This window comes from Hirundo rustica, chromosome 1, assembly GCF_015227805.2.
Source record: "Hirundo rustica isolate bHirRus1 chromosome 1, bHirRus1.pri.v3, whole genome shotgun sequence".
In the NCBI taxonomy this organism is placed as follows: domain Eukaryota; kingdom Metazoa; phylum Chordata; class Aves; order Passeriformes; family Hirundinidae; genus Hirundo; species Hirundo rustica.
In genome coordinates, this window is record NC_053450.1 from 66,001,194 (window position 1) to 66,023,694 (window position 22,501).

General features: G+C 39.4%; 1 protein-coding gene across 8 annotated transcripts in view; it reads right to left on the reverse strand.

The window, feature by feature from the left end:
• The window catches only part of LOC120751994 (poly(rC)-binding protein 3-like), a 501,663-nt gene extending 479,674 nt beyond the window's left edge, over positions 1-21,989 (reverse strand). For 5 of the 8 annotated variants that reach the window (XM_040062663.2, XM_040062626.2, XM_040062592.2 and 2 more), the window contains exon 1: positions 21,790-21,988. The gene's annotated coding sequence lies outside the window, so the exon portion shown is untranslated. Of the gene's footprint in view, positions 1-21,789 lie in introns of all 8 variants that reach the window. The other 3 variants (XM_040062607.2, XM_040062657.2, XM_040062670.2) reach the window with 2 other exon arrangements.
• Positions 21,990-22,501: the final 512 nt, after the last annotated feature.

Sequence of the window (22,501 nt, forward strand, 5' to 3'; positions counted from 1 at the left end):
GTGGAGCACTTTGTGAGGCTCTCTGGAAGACTCTAGGATGAGGACAAGTGAAAACACAGGAGTACTTGTTACCCTTTCATGTCCCGTTCCCTGCTTGCTCTTGTTCGTGTTTGCCAAACTTGTGGAATTTTTGACATAAGCAGGTGTTACTGAGTTATGTTAACTGCTATGTTCACCCTCCCTCAATTTTTTCCCCAATCTCCTCAATGCAATGAAGAGCTGTTTCACATATTTGCTGGGGAACACCACCAAGTTTTTAATTCATCAAGTCTGAGGCAGAGACTACCTGCACAGAGTAACTGAAAAGTTGCCATCTGTTTATACTGCACAACTGGCACTACTCATCAAGTGTTGTCTGAAGGTACTTGAAAGAAAAAATGCTGGTAAGTCAGAGGTGGCTTTTCACATCTTACTAATCAATGGAGGAGGAATGAGAATGCTTATGGGGAATAATAATAATAATAATAATAATAATAATAATAATAATAAATTGCTTTCTGAAAAGAAAAAAATTAAGGAACTTCCTAATCTATGCATCAACCCCCTCCCCCTCCCCGCCCCCAGATCTATTTGATCAGAAAGTTTTCCTACTACAGAAAATCATTGGGTAGAACTGAAGACTTAAAATATAGAGACCTGAAAATTCACACCATCTTCAGGCTTAATGTGACTTTTTTGTGTAGCAATCAAGCATATCTTTGGGACAGCAGCAGCTTCCCTGATTTATGAAGCTGAGGGTTTGGTCCACTGGTTTCAGAAGGAATTGATGGTGGCTCAGCAATGCAAAACAACCTGCAAAACTGAGCTTCCAGAAAAGTGTTGAAATATACACCAGTGAGGATGATTTTTCACATTGCCAAGTATCCTCTATCTGCAATCTTTGCAAGCCTGAGGCTGTTCTCATTCTGGTTACAGAAGTGCTTTCCAACTGGCTGGAGTTCTGAAGTGAGGTTCACAGGAACGGGAGCAAAGGCTGGACACTGAGCTACAAATATGACTTCTAGGAATCAAATCCCACAGCATGAGCCTGAGGTTCAAAGTGCAGTTTTTCCACGGATAACTAGCTAGAAAGACTTTTTATGAAGAGCATTTTCACTGGATCAAAGCATGGGACCATTCCCAGTTCTAACTTATCCTCTGTTCTTAATTTCTTGAAGTACTGAAAACAGAAATGTAAAATCAGAGGGTCCTGCAAAATCAAGTGCTTTCTAATGAGGAATAATACTTTTGTTTAATCTTAAGATATGTTGAAAGAATTAAGCAAACTGCTACAGGAAATGCATCAAGAATAGCTATACAAATCTAACAGGAATCAAGAGCTTTGATGACTTTAACTTGAATCTATATGTAAATTTTGAATAGCTTGCACTTAAACAGCCCTCTGTGGTCATTTTTGACAAGAGCTTTCTTAAGCAACAAAATTCATCAGATCCAAGACAGAATACCCCAAACAGACCATAGTTAGCTGCTGGAATTTAATGGTCACTTTTTGAAACAAACACTTAGTCTTCAGAAAGGTGCTGTATTTTATTTCCTTAAAGATGTTCATTCAACAAAAAATGTTATAACCTCTGAGTTAACTAGCAAAAATGGTGAGGTACAAAAATCAATATTTATACACTGAAACTGAAAACTCAAGGGTTTCTACTGTGCTGAACAGCAAAATATAGGTCCTTTTTATAAACAATCCCTACTGAAAAAATGACAGCTCTGGCACAACTCACAGTGGGAAGGGGGAGAGGTAAGACACATTTTTTTGTTGAGGAGAAATGTAGTCTTGCTTTGAAGAATGCATGTCAGAGAGATCATCCTTTGAACTTGTTTTAACAGAGCTATTTAAATTATTTCTGTGCAGCGGAAGACCTTGCGGTGGAATATGTTAAAGTGTTCAAAATGGTGAAATAAATAAGAGGGATTTCAACACTGAGCTTACCCACAGCGTCAGAAGCCTCAGTGCTTCTGAATGTTAGCTCTTGGGGTGGATTTCGAAGGAAATATAACTGCTAGACTGAATCACGTTGAATGGCAATATCTTACTAATGTTTTATATTTTATCCCACAGGTTGAACTTTCAGTAAAAAGGAAACTCAATATTACTTTAAAATTTTCAGATGAGGTTAGGCAGAAACAGATGACACTAGCAGACTAACTTGACTCATAACAAAACACCAGTAAAGCTGTCTGTGAGAAGTTCTGCAGTGAAAATCAAAACCACAGAACACTGTAACTACACTGGGCCTTGAATAAGGAAATTCAAACCTGATTCTCTACACAGAATACACAAGTGCAGTCCATGCAATATCACTGCAGAGAAATAAAGCATACTACACACATATATGCATTTCTCAAAGTTGAGTTTTGTGAAAACTGAATATCTAGGCAGATAACAAATTGAAAAAATCCCAGTTGTAACTAAGCACTTAGCAAATACTGGCCTGGAATAGTCTTTAGTCTTCCTCAAAATAAATCTCACAAGAGCAAGCTCAGGAGGAGAAATTTCTTTAAGCATCTGTATGAGGCAGTCTTATTCATTAAGTCCCCAATTCATGTGAGTGACTACCCAACCTACTCTCCAACCAGCAAAAAATATGCTTCAGGTATTGGAGGGACTCTGTAGGAGCACAGGCAGGATAGTAGCTCTCCTTGAAAGAAACTATAATGAAAATATATCACTCTTCCATACACTACTGTATTCTTATACCAAAGAAAAGGATGTACATTGCAGATAATAATGTTTATTACACAACAAATAGTTGAGACCAGAGCAGGTCTCAAATAACACTGACTCATTCTAGGCATAATTTGCAGCAGCATGTGTAAATAACAATAATAATGAACTAGAATAAGGTAACTAAGTTTTTTGAGTGATCTCTTTGCATCTCCTTCTACTGTTTCTGCTTGAGAGCTACTGTACTGAGATCTTAGGCTTTTTCTTAGAAATTATTCTAATCTGTAGTCCAGCTCTGTAGCCTGCAATAAGTTGCACTGCAAAAAAGTGACAGAGCTCTAACAGAGGACTGTTCACTTGGCACTTTCAAAGGATTATCAAATATCAGTAACTTCAAAATTTGTACTGGTTAAGACAGTGTGCCTAAAAACTAAGTATTGTAGGATCCCTTCAGAGACACCTGACAGCACTTTTAGTTTTCTTCATCCAACCATTAGGTCATCTGACATAAAAAATAATTACCTTGGTTTTTTTAAACAAGCACTGTTTTCTGTTTATAATGTCACATTAAATCTAAGTTCTTGCATTTTTTCCATATATCTCTCTGTATGAATACATATAAAACAACTTAACGAGACTCATTCTGTGAGTCCCTGCTGCCTGCTGGCATATAGTTCTATTACACTCAAAATATTTAGTGGGTTTTTTTGGTTTTTTCTTTTCCTTATTGTTTTCAACTCTTGTATTTCATCCAGCTCTCTGCTGTTACAGCTAAAGACATGATCCAAGGAACTTCTGGTGTCTACTAACAGGTGCCCAAAAATATATGTGTAGCTGGGGTTTTGGCTTCTCATCCTTCTTATACTGATCATGCGGTGCTGTGACAACATTCTGCCACATCCTGCTCATGCGGTGCTGTGGCACAGGATTGAATACTTTGTTTCAGAAACTAATTTCAACAGAAAAATACCTCGGATATCAACGCTCCATGCACACTTCCACCTGCTTTTTTAACCCTGTGCTGGCAGAAAAAATTGCTTCCCATGAAAAACTCTGACCAAAAGGCTTTTCCAGTGTTAGTCAAAGCTTGCAAACTTGGAGTTGGAAGTAACAGTTTTTCCCACATGAATCTTGAAATGTATTTACTCCCATTCATTTCTCTGGCTTGACTAGATCTTCCATGATGCTCTTTGCCATCAGATTCCCATGATCTCCTAGATAAGGGAAAAGGCCTCTCCTTATACCAGGTTGGTCAGGAAGTCAAGTTCACAGAAAGACATAAGCCCCCTGAACCAACTTGGCCATGAAAAGGAGATGCCAAGGAAATATCTCTAAGATGTCACATTTTAGGTTTTAGCCTCCTTTGCATTTTTTGACCATCAGCTTCTGATTTTTTTTTTTTTTTTTTTAGATTTGAAGAGTGATTATTCCTGAAACAAGGAAGTGACTTGAGCATAAAAACTGCCTCCTGTTACGCTTTTGGTCTTGTACCATTGCCTGGGGACTTGAAAAGGACAGAAAAGAAATTGCCTGTGTATATGGTCTTTTGTGCTGATGAGGCAAGCAGGACAAGTGAGAATGGAATGTATCTTTGCTGCTGAAATACAAAGTATTTCATTTGTATTTAATGTGTTTAATTCAAATTTGCTTGTGTATCAAGAGTGATTGAGAAAGGATATGTAAAAAGTCTTGGTGTATACCCAACATGAACAAATCTGTAGAGTACTAGTGCATTCAAAATGTTCCTCATTCTTCCTAATGTTCTTTTGGACACTGAAATCATTGATAAAACTTGTACCAGTCCCAACATGAATAATACATATGTCAAAAGTTAGTCCACAATGAACATGGCACACTGCATAAAAGCCAACAACCCACTGAAAAGGCAGAGTCATCTAGAAGGATAAGAAAGGAATTCTATACAGTTCTCCCTTATGAGAGCCTCCTTAGAACAATGTATTTCAGATCAGTAGAAATTAAACTTTAAAAACCCCTCAAGTACCCATAAATAGAACACATACCTGGTAGGGAAAATAAACTTAACTTCAGCTCCAGGTGATCTAAAGTCTTTCATCATTCCAATCCTATTTCTTTGATTTTTAGGTGTTTTGCTGATGGGGGGAACAAAAAAAAAAAGACAACAACTTGTAGCTTCCCCTCCTTCTTTCCTTTCTAATTCCTCCCTACATCCTGGAACAAAACCACTATCTTTTCATTATTTAGAAAATTTCTAATATTTCCTGGAAATAATTTAAAGACTTTATGCTCTTTAGCCACAAATTTGTGGATATGTATAGATATTCTATATACCATCCTACCGTCATCATTTGCGGTCTTGAAAACAAGATAAGTACTTTTGTAGCTACCCTGATCATTGAGTTAACAACGTACTTAAATACTTGGATTAGGTAGAGCATTAAAGGGACAGAGGAAGTACGACTGACACAAAAGAAGGCTTCAAGCATCAGCACCTTGCTATCTGAAAGTCTCTCATACCTTTTCTGTGTAGCCTTCCATGGGCAGCTCCACTCAGCTCTGGCTCTTTCTCTCCTTCTTCTGTTTTCCTCCTGCAGTTCCAGCTAGCTCCTTCCTGTCCCTAGCATGGCCACCTAACCCTGTCTGTCCCTGCCTTTAAGACATTTATCTATTCTCTGAAACGTTCAGATTGGTTGATAACAGGGAATTTCATTTGCCTGACCACATTTCACTTTCTCCAAGCATAAACACTTTTGGCATGATTTCTTTCCTTTTCTTTAAATTAAATTCCACTTTGCTTTATTTTCGGCACCTCTAAAGTTCCTTGTACTGGAATTATTTATTTACTTAAATGAGGTCTAAGGAGAACAAGATCTAGCTCTCTACACTCTCCACCAAGCCTACTAACTTTCTTCAGAAAGCTGCAGTAAATTACAGTTCCATAATGCCGAAGTCCTGCTGTGTGTTGTCGTGGAACACACATTATATTTGTTGAAACTAATAGTTTTCCAGGAAATATTTGGCGAATAGATAAGTTAAAATCAGCAGCAAGAAAGGCTAATCTTACTTGTACACTTCCAATTAATTCTTCCCATAACAACAGCTATTTCTTTTGAGCAGAATGTTGTTAAACAGGATGAATTCCAACCACTCCAGTAAGAAGGGGCTTGGTTTACAGTGCTGTATGTTCCCCAGTTAAGCAAGATGCACTTGATCACTGTCTCACAGCCAACCGCTTTTAGTCCCAGTTTAACAAGTTCCACTCCCCCCCCCCCCCCCCCCAACTATACAGCTGTCACTGGGATACCAAAACTCATTTTAAGCTGTTAGTCCTGATTTTCACTACCTGTGTTAAAAACTCATAAATTGAGAGCCTACCTGGAATAAAGGGACTTAGCGCTAGGGTTTCTGGCTATTCTCTGTTGTTGGAGCAACTCCTACAGACTTCTGTAGGACAGAGTGGCAACGGTCTCAATGGTCCGTTCTACAGGAGACAACAAAATGGTCTTTTGCACCATGGGACAATGCAGGCCCTAAATATGGCACACAAAAGTGGCATTTCCAAGCAGGCAGCCCATTCAGGTGAGACAAGTATTGTCCTGCCTGTATAAAATTTGCTAAAATGATATCAGAGTGTTCCAGCAGAGTGAAAGAGTTAAACAGAAATCTTGTATAAATCACATTTTGCAGGAATCACTCTGTTACAACAGATTGTGGAGCACTATTTTTTTCCCCACTCTTTCTGATACAAGCACCCTAGGCAAACTTTCTAATTAGAGCAGCAGATGTATGCAGTGCCATGTCTCTGTGAAGTTATTATGCCCAAACCAAATTTTGTCACCAGCAGCCAAAAATTCGTTTGTCTACTAAGGACTTGAAGTGGCCGTATCAATTATTTAAAAACATACTAAGAAGAGGAATCCATTTAAAATCTTCTGGGAAGCCCAGTTATAAAACAGTGCATTTTCAGGTTTCATTCACAATATTGTCTTTTTAAAAATACAATATTACTAATTAAGGCTTAGTGCATTAGGCCATTAGTATTTGAGTGATTCATGACAGCATAACAATCTTGCTTATAATTTGTGCCTTAATTTATGGGATACTAAGAAAAAAACAAAGGAAAAAAACCTAAGCAATTTGCAAAACTGAAACACATCCAAAAACTGCTTGCAGTAATTTCTCCAGAAAAGTGATTTCACTGTGTGTAAGTGCTATGCTGGTAAGAAAATGCTTCCTATCAATAATTAAAGGATAATGAAAGTTTCATGTGTCAGAAGACATCCTCAAAACAGGACTAGAAAGAACATTCCTTTTCATTCAGACCATCCACATTTTAAACCTCAAAATAACACCCTTCTTGAAGAAGCATTTTAAATAAACTATTTAGTGAAATATATGACTATTCAAAACTCACCAGAAGCTGTAATAACAATGCAAACTAGCACAATTCTAACAAAAGTTGCAGCAGAAAACAAAGGTCTGCACAGGGCCAAGCATGCCTGAATGCCATGGTTAGCCCTGAAAGATGTGGGTGTCAAGATTATGAACAAAAGCATTACAGAGAGGGTCTACAAACTTTTGTTGATTACAAGTCTCCTAGCTGTCTAAGAAGGACCAGCCATTGTCTGACTCCTCCAGCTGGAGTATGCTGTAAGTCTGGAGCTGTCAAGGCTTGGAACCCATCACAGACAGTCCTGCAGCTCTCCTCATCTGTACAGGCACACATCTGAGAGAATTTCTAGGGACTGGATTGTATTTTGAGCTTCACATTCTCCTGACAGATGTGGCTGATACCAGTGAATGAACACGAGAGTTCCAGGAGATGAGAGAAGGAAGGCGAGAAGTACATTGCCAACAGCATTTCAGAAAAACTGTCTAAAAATAATAATAACTCTGCTCTCTGATTTGAAATATCTACACCTAAGACTGACAAAGACAGAAGTTTAGCAGGATTTTCCAAGAGGTCTTTGCTGTAAAATCCTCTTTAGTACTTATGGAAGTTACTGAGTGATGCTAGAGTGGGATTTTCCAAGAAGTCTCTGGTTTTGGACAGCTTATCCTCCTGCTTCCTCAACTCGAATCCTTATTGAACTCTAGTGTTATCACACTATGTGAGAGCACTTATGTCTACAGGGGGAGGACCAAACAAGCAACAACATTCCTTGGGATAAAAACAGTTCCTCTGCTGCCAAGGAGGCACCTTCAGCAAGACTTTGCTGCTCTGCAGGTTTGCAAACCATCCTGCAAGTGAGATCCAGAGTGTTGGATCAAAACATCAGCTAAACAGCAGAGAGCCAACCCTTGGAACACATGGGTGGGTCTGAATGAGGCTACTGTGAGCAAATTGCAGCCAGGACATTTGAAGGCAAGCCTGTCACATCGCTAAAACGCTGCTGAAGTGCAAACCCTGCATGATTCCGAATGGATGCTGGGCTTGGCAAGAGGCCACTAACTCCAAACGAGGAGGTGTCTGCTTAAAAAATAACTGAAGTCATTGTAGTCTGAAGAATTAACTAAACCTTTAACTAAACATATTTTTATACTTTCCATTTTAATTGTTTTAATATTACAGAGCTACTCTTCTACGTAGCATTTAGGTGGCAGCTTAGAGCAACATTTGGATTGATGGAACCATTTATATAAAAAAACCCTCCTGTTTTGTGGTGAAAAATATTAAATTTGGATTAAACTCTCTTGGTCCGTCTCCCTATTTCTGACTATCAAATGGGCAGGTTAGGTTGGAGTCTCCCTATATCCAAAGGCCATAACTCTGGAGGGAACAAGAAGCCCTCTCACAGATTTTACTTCAGTTGTAGGAATTGAAGTTAGACAATGTTGTGTGGCAAACCCACTCTTCTAACACAATATGAGGACTTCCTTTGATCTCTTGACCTTCCAGTAGAGTCACTGCCTGTCATCCCATGTCGTTGGCTATTCAGAGTACTTGGAGTCTCTAATCCCCTCTCCACCTCTTTTCATGCATATAATTAATCTGCAACTACAGTAACTATCTTAAAAGTACAGTGTCATCTCGTGATAAGCTTATTTCATCACATTTTGAAACACAGGTAGCCTCTGCTCTGTAAATTCAAAACTCTCTTCAACAGGCTCTCTGTTCAGCAGGCTGTGGTACACAAACACTCTCGGTAATGGAGTTGCAGCAATTAGGTCTGGAACTGTCTGAAGATGCCACCTGTTCTTCAATACTCAACTACTTTGATCAATCCTTACTACATAGGAGCTTGGCATGCTGCTACAGTCCGCAGCTGGTATTTCCAAGTTCTTGTACTCATCCAATTTTATCATTACTTGATTACTAAAAGTCAGGTCGAGAAAACCTTGGTTTACATCATCCTTCTCTGCTCCTCCTCCCCCTCATACTCCCCACAAAAGCTAAAAATCTCTGATTTTGCATTTCTTAGTATCACCTCTATTGCCCGATCATATTTCCTTTTGGCTTTTTTCTTTTTTTTTTTTTTTTTCCATTTTATTTTCCCCTCGGGATTTATGGAAGACTTAGTATTTTCTAAAGGTGGTAAGAATTAATTTGTAGTTAATGTAATCTTATTGATAAAAAGGTTAACTTTCTTGATTTGCTCATGTAAAAACAATTCCTGAATAATGAAATGCCACACACAGTTTGAAAACTCTTTTCATGGGGCTTCCATAATAACTCCAAATTATAGGCCCTATGCTGCCCCATGAAACACAAAGCTCTTATAGGTTATATTTTATGACATTATTTGCTATGATACCTCTCCCTCATGTGTTGATTCTTACCATAGCAACAGCATGTGGAAAAAGAAATTCGAAATCAAAAAGCATCTGAAGCACCCCAGGAAAACAGATCAGACACTGCCATGACACATAATTATTATGTTTTTTCCAGATCTATAATTAATATTTTAATTAAAAAATATATATCTGGTGGGGGTTTTTTCTGACTTTTTTCTTTAATAACAGCAACGTAAACAACACTTCTGTGTGCATTGCTGCATTCTTTAAAGCCAACATAAACATTCCAGATTGAAGAACAGAGTTAGTGCTAAGGACTCTAGGCTCCTTCCCAAACTTTTTGCACACACAGACCGACAATCTATTCCCCTACATGGATTTTGAATCCCTTCCATGCCCAGGTTGGCTGGACAAATATGAATCAGAGCTGACTTCTACAAACACTCAGATGTGAAAATGCAGTCCCGCTAGGTTAAATGGGACAAATCCAGGGAGGGAAGTTATTTGCCCACATAGGAATACAGAAATCTTGATGCTGTGGCACACACCCTTTTCCAGGAAGAGGATATCTACATCAGGATTAAAGGCAGCTTATTACTAATGGATTAATGCCTTGCAGATAACATGCATAGTCATTCTGCAGGCAAGGCAAATGTCAATGGCCCCAGGAGAAAGCTGAAAAGAGTGTTTGGTGTTGGGCAGCGGATATGAGTTACAGTTCCAGCTGCTTCATTCACTGTGGAGTTTTACTGTTTCAGATACCGCTTCTTGTGGTAGTATTATAGCATTGTCATAGTAGATACTACTTATTGTGGTATTTAAAAATATCTGATAAATAGAACTGTATCGTATCCATCCATGTTAAATTCCCAACAGAAAAATAATGATGAATGATATGCAAAGAAGTATTTTTTTATAAAAGAAAAATGCAATAATCCCACTTTAGGTAAACACTAACTACCTGCTATAACACAGTAATGTATAAAATTGCTTAAAATATTTCACACATAGGGGGCTATGACTATAAAGTTGCAAATTATGTAAAGCTTTGATACCATGACTGTACTCCTTGGATTTTGAAAAAGAACAGAAATAGAAAACTGAAAACATTGTGACTGAATAGAATTTATCACTTGGAAGGAACCTAAAATGATCATCTAGCCCAACTGCCTGACCAGTTCAGGGCTGACCAAAAGTTCAAGCACATTATTGTCAAAATACCTCTTAAACACTGACAGGCTTGGGGCATCGATCACCTCTACGAGGAGCCTATTCCAATGTTTGACCATCTTCTCAGTAAAGAAATGTTTCTTCATATCTAGTCTGAACCTTTGCTGGTCCAGTTTTAAACCACTCCCATGTATCCTGTCAGTGGGCACCCAGGAGAAGAGCTGAGCACCTCCCTCCTCACGTTCTCTCCTTAGGAAGCTGTAGAAAGGTCACCCTTCAACCTCCTCTTCTCCAAACTAAACAAGCACAAACTCCTCAGATGCTCCTCACAGGACATATGTTCCAGCTCTGTTGCCCTCCTCTGGACACATTCAAGAACCTTCACATTTTTCTTAAATTGCAGGGCGCAGAACAGCACACAGTACTTGGGGTGAGGGTATGCCAGCACTGGTACCTGTAGCTTTTTGAAAGCTATCTGAAATAAAATCTCGAAACATGAAAATGCCAGCCACTTGAAGTTCCTGTCCTCTACTTACATTATACTTCAAGGATCACAAATAAAAAATATGTGTTCCCTTTACCAGTGATTTTACAACAAGAAATTGTGCTTGGAATAAAAAGTTAGTAATTTCTGGCTTCCCAAACAAAGTATTTTCCATAATAGTGCACCAAAGCTACATGAAATCCAGTGCATTCTTGATTAAGAGCATTAGATAGTCTGATATGAAAATAACTTTGCTTAGAGCATAATGGCTACCTCCTATTTGAAAGACTAATGATAAGATTTTTGCAACTGTGCAAATGTTAAGAACTCAACTCTCACCAACTGAAATTTAATCCAAAGGGGAAACAGGACTATTTTTTTGAACTATAAACAAAGAACCTTCTGTCTTACTTGAACTATTTATAGTGAGAATCCAGAACTAAGCCAAATGAAAATGAGTCTGCAAAAACCCCATGGAGCACTGTGCACTGGAAGATCAAACCTCCCAAAAGAGAAATGTGGGTAAGGCTCTTGATATATCATTTACACTCTGAAGGTCAACAGTGAAGTCTGGTTTAAGGTTAGTCATCCATAAATGTGGGGCATGACCAGAAACCTATCGTGCCTAACGCTACACCATTGTCTATCCTCCACAGAACTTAGGGGTCATCACTAGAGCTGGCCTCTGTCCAGCAAAAACTTTGCTTTTTAAGTCTAGCAGTGAGCAGGACTGCTCCACACTGAATCAGTAAACATCTTACATTGAAGCTCAAGTACAACAGCTGAAGTAGTCCAAAAACAAAGTAATAAAAGCAGCCCATGAACATATTTAAGGGGAAAAGAAACTAGAAAACTGGAACAGCCTCCAAATGGAGTATGGGAAGTTAAAAAATCCCTAAATAGTTGTAAGAAGGAGTTTGATCAGTACATGAAAGGAATTGTATGACATCTTGGCTGCAAAAGCAAGGGACTGAACTGGATAACCCAGAAGAATCAGTCATATCTTCTTATGAGCACGCAATTCTCTATAGGTATGTTTAAAGGGAGAAAATAAAATTTTTAAAAAATGTTATGAAAAGACACCAGAACCCATAGAACATGATCAAAGAAAAATCTAAGATCATCAGCTAGCACTTACAATTTCTTAGACTTTCAAAATATTTTATTTAAATACGTATGCTAAGATTTTTTTTTTAAATACATATTTTATTCTAGTCTAGACAGCATGACATCATCTGCCTGCATCTTATTTCTCACAGGGCTGGGTGAACGGCTGTTTTTCAACACTCTCTTCTAAAGAATGGAATCTGTAACGTGGTTTAGCATGTGTCTCTGTATTTCTGCACAATCTAATTTCGCCATTTAATATTTAAAAACAAAACATTAAAAAGATAATCAATAAGACCTGGGAGCTTTATATTTAATTCATTACAAAACATATTCTGATCTTTGCCTCTTTTCTATGAAGGCATTTTATTCTGAATTTACTTTTATCCTTCTATATAGTTTCTTCTTATTCCAAAAGAAACTTGAATCATGCACTACTATTTAAAAGTAAGCTTAACACATTCTGCCATGTATGGCACACTGCCAGTGCAGCTCTGAGACAAAAGGGAAGAAAAAAATTTTTTTTGGGAGCCACTGGGTTAATAAAACAGTGGGTGTAACACTGGGTTCATAAAAAGTCAGTATGGAATGTGCTGGGGGCCCATGAGGGAGATGCACATGAAGGATGTGAGATGGAAGCCTCAAGCTTCCAGCAGGACTGCTGATCACTGATTTTGTCATACATGATACAAGGAGGTGAAGTAAGCTCCAGGTCACAGGCACTGCTCTGCTCACCTGGTGTCATGAGGGACAGGGTAGCCGCTTGTGAGGAGTAGTAAAAATGCCCAACTTGATTATGTAATGAAAGACTGCATCAGCAGGTGTATCCATGAATGCTGAATTAAATGCAAAGACAACATAAATACTCTATTTTTGTGACTTTTAAATGCTTGATTTTGCTTCTTAGACGTTTTAGCATCATCTCCTTTGCATGCAGCCATTTTAACTGCTCACTCTAAGTACTGTCCCAGGTGGATTTTTCCTTCCATTGTGTTACCACTCCGTCTTCCTAGCCAGTCTCTCTTCTAAATAATTTATAACTCAGAACCTCACCAGGACTTTCAGACCAAGAGCACAGATCTATCATCAGCTTAAGTCAATCTTATGCTGCCTTTTCCTACACCTCCCCTCCACCTTCCCTTGAGGCAGCTGTAGGGTTATAATGAGCAGTTACTCAGACGGACCAAGGATCTGATTGGGATAATTTTTTTTTTTTTTTTTTACATTACCAGTTGCAGCACACTATTCAGAGGAAAGAAGGAGGATTGTGCAGGACTCCCTCTGAAGAAGCAGCTGGAATTTAGACCAACTTAAGCTGATCTTAAGCTGAAACTATACTTTAAACTGACAGTGTACAGCTCCATTTCAGTCTGCCATTTCGACTTCTAACATTAGTTGTGCCTTCTTCCAAACCAGCCTCCAATCTCTGATATTTGTTATGTGCCTTTTATCTCACATTCTATTAAATCTTATTAACCCCATCCCAGAGCAATGTTTTCTCCTCTTCCATCCTTTCTTAAGGACTTCCTCACACTTACTTTTTTTTTTTTTCTTTAATTTTTGTTTTTGCAGGTACTTTGTTACCCTTCTGTTTAATTGTTTCTCTGATTCCATGTATTCCACTATCCCTGATTCTCTCTTGCATTGCTTATACCTCTAGGCTGCACTTGTAGGTATCACAAACAAGCAAAATCTGCGTGAGAGTGCAAATTTAGAAGAGATGCTTTTAAGATTTCAGCCTTGAAGATCAAGCATGAGTTTGCCTTTGCAATACATACTGGAAAGATCTCACAGGAGTGAAGGATCTGATATCATCCATATGGCACTGCAGATTTCACCTTCAGATTTGAAAGAATCAAAATCCTCCTCTTCCTAGATTCTTCCGTATTGCCAGGCAGTAGAATTCTGCCAATCCTAAATGCTAACACAGGCACCTATCCCCACTCAAAACGGAGTTTTAAAGATTAAGCTGGTGGCTAGGAACAGTCACATTTACAATTATTTTCTAACTATAAAAAAACAAGGAAAATAAATTCCTCGTCTTTTATTTTACTATTACTGCTGCATAAAATTTTGTGTGTGCACTACAAAAACCAAGGGTGGGGGTTGCTGAGATGACTAATTAGTTGATGTCTGTGACACAGAAACATAGAAAGGTTTGGGTTAGAAGGCACCTTTAAGGTCATCTAGTTCTACTCCCCCTGCCATGGGCAGGGATGCCTTTTAGTAGATGAGGTTGCTCAAAGCCCCATCCAACCTGGCTTCAAACATTTCCACAACTTCTATGGATAACCCATTCCAGTGCCTCACCAGTGTCTCATCTCTGGTATGTAAAGAGTGGCCAGTGAAGTGACCTGCTCCTGGAATTCATAATTTTTTTTTTATATTAGGCGAAAATCCAAATACAGACAAAATAATTTCTTTCATGTAGATAGGCAACCAGAAACATGCAGCTAAAAGACTATATTTTTGTATCATATAGAATTAATATATTTAAAATATTCCTATACTTAGCATATGCTTTATTTAGACCTCAGATTTTAGAAAGAACTCTCAATTTATTTCATCCTGTGATGGAATCAAGCAGTGTCGTGTTGCAGAAATCAAATGAAAGTGCCAAGGAATTTTGGTTTAGTTATGCAGACTGCCTGAAACATGAGCCATCTCAAAGAAGATAAGATTCTCTGAAGTAATAATAATAGATACTTCACACCTTCCCTGTTGTCAGTGTTCTATGAGCCTGTTTGGAGTCTCTCACTTAGGCAAGAAATCCTACTGAAGTCAAGAAATTATTTAACATGAATAGGAATTGCTGAATTTAGCCACAGCTCTGCTATCCCATTTTACGGGTAGGAACAGCACAGCACAAACCCCACATTCAGTGCCACTTTAGGAGATGTTTCGAAGACCTGCAGTGAGACATGGACCCCGCCTCTGTAATGGATAAGTGAAAACTAAGCCTTAACATTGAATTTCCATATTTTTATAGCCTAAGTCATTCCCCATTCAATACTATAAGGCAAAACGTATAAACTTTTTCAAAAGGCACACAAACAGAACACACTTCTCCATTGATATCACACCAAGAGAAAGAACCGTTCATATTATTTAAATACAAGTATTTACATTTGCTAAGCTTTACCTTTCTGTTCCTGTTACAGCCTCAGCTGGGTTATACAAATTTGAAACCTGATCTACACTGAGGTGTCCCTGGAAGGTGGCCATCACAGGGTTTGGAATCAGATGATCTTTAAGATCTTTTTCAATCCCAAGTTATTCTATGGTTCTATGATTCTACAAAATTTCATTAAATTTCTGCACTGCTGAAAAATACTTGGATTTTGTCCGGCAAGGAAGTCTAAAGAAGCTTGGAAGTACATCAAGTACATCATGGCCACATACTTGTCTTCTCCTTCAGAAAGACAAGCTATTTTGTTTATCCTGAAGGGTTTTCTAAGCCCACATCAGGATCCTGTTTCCTTCTCAGTTCATGTTTCCTGCATTTCACCATGTTGTCTTTGAATACTGGTGTACTCAAGGTTACTGAGGCAGCCATCATGACCTAAAGAGATTGCCTGAAACTGCTAAGGTTGACTTGTAGATGTTTTATACTGAATTCACCAGGTGAAAGAATGGCAATGGCATGACTGATAAGACAAGCAGTCATGGTGCTTTATTCTACTAGAGTTCAAAGAACTCTACCACTTTGATTTGCATAAAATTTTCAAACTTTGATTGCAGATTAAAAAAATCTTTATGGGAGCTCCAGATGCCTCATTATAAAAGATACTGCTGTATGCAAAGTGTCAGTACATTTGAAACAGACCATGTCACTACAAAATGTGCTGGTTTTAACTGGGAAAGAACTGATTTTCTTCACAGATTTTTGGATTTCACAGGTTTGGATTTTTCCTAGAAACAGTGTTGAAAACACAGGGATATTTTCGTTACTGCTGATCAGTGCTTGCACAATGTCAAGGCCTTCCCTGCTTCCCAGCAAGGAGGCTGGGGGTGCACAAGAAGCTGGGAGAAGACACAGCAGGGACAGCTGACCCCAGCACATCCAAGAGATATTCCTCAGCATATGGCATCATGCACAGCATATAGAGCTGGGGGAAGAAGGGAGGGGAGGGATGTTCAGAATGACGATGTTTGTCTTTCCAAGTCACTGTTAGAGGAGAGAGAGACAGGCTTTCCTAAGGATGACTGAACACCTGCCCGCCCACAGGAAGTGATGAAAGAATTCCAGTTTGCTTTTCTTGTGTGTGTGACTTTTGCTTTACCTGTTAAACTCTCTTTGTCTTAACCCATCTTTTTTTTTTTTTCCTCTTTGGATTTGGAGTCTGCCCCATCCTGCAAGTGAGGCAGTGAGCAAGTGCCTGTGTGGGTTGCCACCTGGGGTTAAACCACAACAACATGTCACTTATATTAATGAAATTTTATGTTAACTACTAGTTATTAAGAAGATTAAGGTCTCATTAGACTTCTGGGATTGACTCTAAAACCTTGCTATAAAACTAACCATTGTTTAAAATGCATACAAAAGAGCCTGTCAAAAATTATTAATAATAAATCCTTCTACAACTATTTTTAAGTAAACCAAGAGCCAAATTGTAATCAAGAAAGGTATAGTCCTGAGCCATCCACCTCAAAAGGCCAAATGAATGAACAAATTAAGTATTTTATCTGTCATTTACAGAAGACAAGCATTTTGCTTCCTTGGATTAAGTGTCCACAGCATCTAAATATATCTGATGCATAGATGACAAAGTCAGATGTTGCAGGATCCATAATCAAAATTATTAGATTCATACTCCTTGTTAAAGCCTTGCCTGCTAGCAGAAATCAATAGGGCGTTGTGTATATCCCCCTATAAACAAAATTTAAGTTTTGTTACAGATACAATGGCAGTGCTGGAACAGGTACCCATCTACCAGCACGGAGCTGCAGCAGTGGATCGGGTACGAGAAAACGCCTCACCACAATTTAACCTGAGATTACTTGGGCTGCTCCTGGCAGATTCCATGGGACATGACTGATCACTGGGACTAACAGTGAAACTCATTCCAAAAAATGCAGTCCCTTTGAATTATGTTTAAAACTTTGTCTCTCCTCACAAGACATGAAATCTCATATTTATATCAAGCAAAAGCTGAACATTTTAGCTCCAATGCCACAGCTCTTCTTGCATTTGTTTGGAATTGGTGGAGCAGTTACACTGTGTTGTCCAAAGTTAATGATAATATTCTTTTCCCTTTCCTACAAACACTTTCTGCACACAAAATAACCTCCAGCCTACACTGGCAAGTAGGGTATAATAGCTGGATGCGAATCCAGGGAAAACTGGAGTAAATAAAAACATACCACAAAAAAGAAACGCTGTAGCTGGAGGCCCCTCACCAGAATTACTTTCCACTTGACCTCCTACAAACAAGTTTTCATCAGAGAGCTGTGTTAGCACTACCAGACTGTAATTAAAGTTTTCCCTATCTAATAAAGGGAAAACCAAGCAGACCGATGAATGCAAACCACAGGACAGAGGAGTTTAATACTGTTAATAGTGAGGGAGCCCTTTGCTCTCTTAGCCCTGAATAACTCAGCCACCGCAGCACCACATCATTAGACCCCCTGCTTTCCAGAGCAACACCCTCTTCCTTTCCCTGCCATGCCTGAGCACTGGCTACCTCTGACACTCATCCACATGCACCAAGACTGGGAAGGGAACTGCTTGTAGATCTGTTCAGCGTCTGGGTCTTCAGAGTAACACGTTTCCCAGGAGGAAAATACTAATTTTCTTCTATGCATAAGCAAGTACAGGAGAAGAAAAATACCTATTTTATTATAAAAACTGTATTTCCAGCAGACAAAAATGCAAACAAATAGTCATCTTTGTGTAAGGTAACATCATTCATCTTAAAATTACAAATATACACTCATATGGAAACATATACACATATTGTACCTTTTTAAACTAGTAAGGAAAGAGGTCTCTAAAGAGAAAAGCGTACTATTTTTTTCAGATGCTACTGATTTTTAATGTATATTGTGATTGCATTTTATGTGGATACAGATAAAACCACTGCAACCCACCCCCAAAACAACCAGGCAGCCCTGAGATAGTTTTCACTTACTTTGTTAAAAATCTAAGAAAATCCATCCTCAATACAGTTTCCTTGGTAAGTATATCCAAATCAATCACAACAAATTGCCACTGAACCTGATGGGTAGTTGTAATTTAGGACAAGACAAAATATCCATGTTCTTCTTTTGTGGAACCACCACATCCACAGAATAAAAACTCCTTTGACTAAGCATTTTAGATTGATATTGCAGAATAACAAGGTGCAATAATACAAGAAAATTATTTCAGTTGGTTAGCAGTAGAGAGAAATACCAACCCAATTTCATAGCAATAAGGTCCACAAAGTCGGAGTGACTTCTGAACACTCCAATACTTTGTTTATAGCAGTTCACACCTTTAAAAGGCTTGTTTCAAAGACAACACAAACAAAAAAGGCTTTAGAAGTTAATAAATCCAAGGTTTGATGTCCTATCCAAGTCTCAAAATATAAGTTATCGATGTTCAGTCTAGGTTAGTACATTACAGAATAAGCTAAGTGTAGTTGTGCTGTCACTCACACCAATGGGAACAACCCCCAGATCAAACTAAACATGAACCTTACTTCAACACATTCATATCCAGCTGAAAGCACTTCTGTCTTTCAGTTGTCATAAAAAAACACCAAACACAACTTGCTCTTTTTGCGTGCAAACATTCTATCCTTTTTTTTTTTTTTTTTTTTTCACCAACAGCTAAATAACCAACTTAAGGTTCTTAGCGTGTAAAGTTGTGAAGTGAGCATGACTTTTCCAGAAACAGTTAAAGAACACCGGGAGAATTCCCTTTAAAAGCTCATGAGAAAAACAATGTTAAGAGTTTTCCCTTTTCTGACACATTTTACCACAGTGTTTCTGTGGTAAAAGACAATCTACCTGTAAACACACAATATGCACCCAAAGTAAAATCTAAACAAAATGAGAACTGCTGTCAATAGCATCCTTTGGAAATATCCTAAAACCTGACAAAAAATATGTCAGAGATAAAAAATCATGAAGAGTGCTGATCACAAGTAACTCCTGGTGACTTCAGGAGCAGTAGTGGATATTTCAGCCTTCTGTGGATTAAAACAAGGTGGCATGATTTTTATCTAGAGAACAAGTGCTGCTCTGTGCTACATGTGATTTTAACAGCAAACTCTATCAAATGAGAAAAAATGTATCACATCACCGTGCTTATCAAGGAAATATGTTTAGCCAGCAGTCAGGGTTCAGCAGAACAGCACCTGACAAGCTAACATGCATCACCCATATTTATTTATCTAAACTGCCAGTGCACTGTGCTCGTTTTCCAACCCTTTTTTTTACCCTGCATCCCTTCAAGGATGATGTACACAGCACATCAGGTGTCTCTCCCCTCACAGCTATCAAGCATTAGGAATGTCACATCTCACCCGAAACATGCTTCCCACTTTCACAACCAGCCAACCACAGAATAAAAAAAAAAAAAAAAAATCCAAGGCAAACTTGTGTAAAATATTTTAATTTAGGCTAACAAGAAATGATGAAATGACCCTTGATAGCACAAGACTACTTCCATGACTGCTCATTTTTGCTGAGGGTTATCTGTGCAGCATGTGGAAAGACAGGATATTTTGGAATTGCATTAACTAGACAGGAAACATTAATGTTCCTGTATCCATGAGGGCCTCCAAACACAGATTACAACAACCATTTTAGCTCATTTGTAAACTTTTAGATACAAAAATGATTCAGCCTGTTAGAAAACCATGTATACAAAGTGCTCTTTTATGTACTTTGTATTAACTAGATTTTATAAGCAATTTCAAGTCTCACAGCCAGACAAGTGTAATACTTTTGAGCTACTATCTGAAACTGTGTACCATTATGAAGCCAGCTTTCCTTACAAGTTCTTAAGCAAAATCACTGCTTGTTTTGAAACAAACAAGGGAGATGTGAAAAAGATCCATGAAAAAGAGCTAGAGGCAGTTATTTTGCTTCATATTAAGTGACACTTTGCAAATGGCACCCTGCAAGTTATGCCTTAACACCTTGTTAAAATGCAACTAAAATCTATATTACCCCGCTTCACACACATAGGTAAAATACATAATGGAAGGCACACTAAAAGACTTGGGGGAAATCCATGAAACACATAAATTACTTGATTGCCTCTGAATAATAAATCGTTCCCCAGCAGATTTATAATAGACTGTTTTACCGTAAAAACACATTTCTGCCATCAATAGGCACAGTCTTCCAAAGAATGAAAAATGGTCTAAAACAACTTTGGAACTGCGAAGTAAGCCGGACTCCAACGCTTCTGCTGGCTGGACAAACAATGATGTTTCATGCCTCTTTTTCTTACTGAACACTAATTTGTAACAGCAAATGATCCATTTATTATGGATCACAGCTCTATTTTCCCCACTCATCCCTGGAATAACACTGTCTCAGGCTGCTAGAGGAACAAATGTTATCCCTTCACACTGCCTGTAAAGTTTTCCTTTTCTGCACTCCTGAGAAGCCAGGAGAGGAATGGGAAGCCATTACCTTGAAGGTGCCAGTAATGATCTATGGGAAGATGCTCTGGAGCACAAGGGACTGAACTCTGTGGAGAGCTCTGCATCCCTGACTGGTTTCTCCCCCAGCAGCCTCTGCTGTGCTCCTTGCTCTATGTACAGGGTCTGTTTGGAAGCTTTAACACTCATCATCCCAGGAACACGAAATGCAAATGCACTTTGCACATGCACATATGCACACATGCACTCACTCACTCTCAAGACACACGTGCACACACACACAGAGAGCTCCCCTGGCACTACATGCAATTCGTTCCAAGTCCCCTGCGTACTGCTTAAAAACAGAAAACAAGCATACACACAAAAAAAAAAAAACCCAAAAGCAAACAAACAAAAAAAACCCCACAAAACAAAACAAAAACCAAAAACCCAAACCAAACCAAAACAACAAATCAAAAAAAAAAAAAACCAAAACAAACACCCACCCACACCAAATCCCAACCAAACATCCCACCAAAATATATTAAAAAAAAAAAAAAAACAAACACCCCAAAAAAACCCAAAACAACCAAACCAAACCAAACCAAAAAACACAGAAAGGAGGAGGGAATGAGGAAGGAAGTGGGGGGTAGGATGAAGAAAAAAAGAGAAGCTTGGCTGTTTTTTGATTTTTTTCCTGCTGTTGCTGTGGCTCCCAAGCATGCAACGCTAAGGAAGAGTAGTTCCCCACTTTCATCAGCTAGCTACATCCTTGGGATAAAAGGGAGCAGTCCGGAATGATGCTGAGGCTGCAGAAGGCAAAAAAAGGCTTTGCCTGACTCCCCATGAAATTCTCTCCTCCACATCCCCTCCTCCCTAAAACCTGCCCTAAATGGGGAAGGGAAAAACAAAACAAAACAAAACAACCAAAATCAAAATACCAAAAACGCCAACCAAAAAAAACCAAACCAAACCAAACCAAACCAAAAAAAAAAAAACCAAAACCAAAAACATAAAAACGAAAAACCAACACACAAGGAAAAAAGTGATGAAAAGACACAACTCACCTTAACAAGGGGTGTTGGATGGGGTCAGAGAGGAGGAAGGGTATAAAAAGATCTATTTTTAGCAGAGGTTGTGATAGTATTGAAACACACAGACACAGGGTTTGGAAGCAGGGAGAAGAGTATAAAAAATGAGGGGAAGAGAAATTATCAAGAACGTGTAAGTCAGGCTGGCAGGAGAGAGGAGAATCCCCAAGAAAAAAAAAAAAAATTAAAAAAATAAAATATTTAAAAAAAAAAAAAAAAAAACCCAAACCAAAAAACAACCACCAAATGCCGAGAGGAGAAGGAGGGAGAGCGTGGCGGTGCCGGGGTTGTGTTTTGTTTCTCTTCGCTGGGGGCGGGCGGAGGCGGCGGGGCGGGGGTGTGGGGGGGTGTTCGCGCTTTCGGCGAGGGGCCCCTCGCTGCCTCCCCGCGGGGCCGCCGCGGCCCGAGCCTGCTCCCCGCGGCTCCGGGCGGCCGCGCTCGCTCCTCGCCCGGCTCCGGCGGCTGCGGCGGGCGCGGCGCTCCCGCTCCCGCTCCCGCGGCTGGCTGGGGCTCTGCGGCCGCGTTCACGCCGCCGCCGCTCCTCGGCCACCCCCGCGCCCGCGCTCCCCGCCGCCGCCGCCCGCGGGCGCCCCCCGCCGCCAGCGCTGCGGGCCGGGGGCGGGCGGGCTCCGGGCCGGGGGCGGGCGGGCTCCGGGCCGGGCCGGACAGCGGCGGGGCTGGGCGGGGC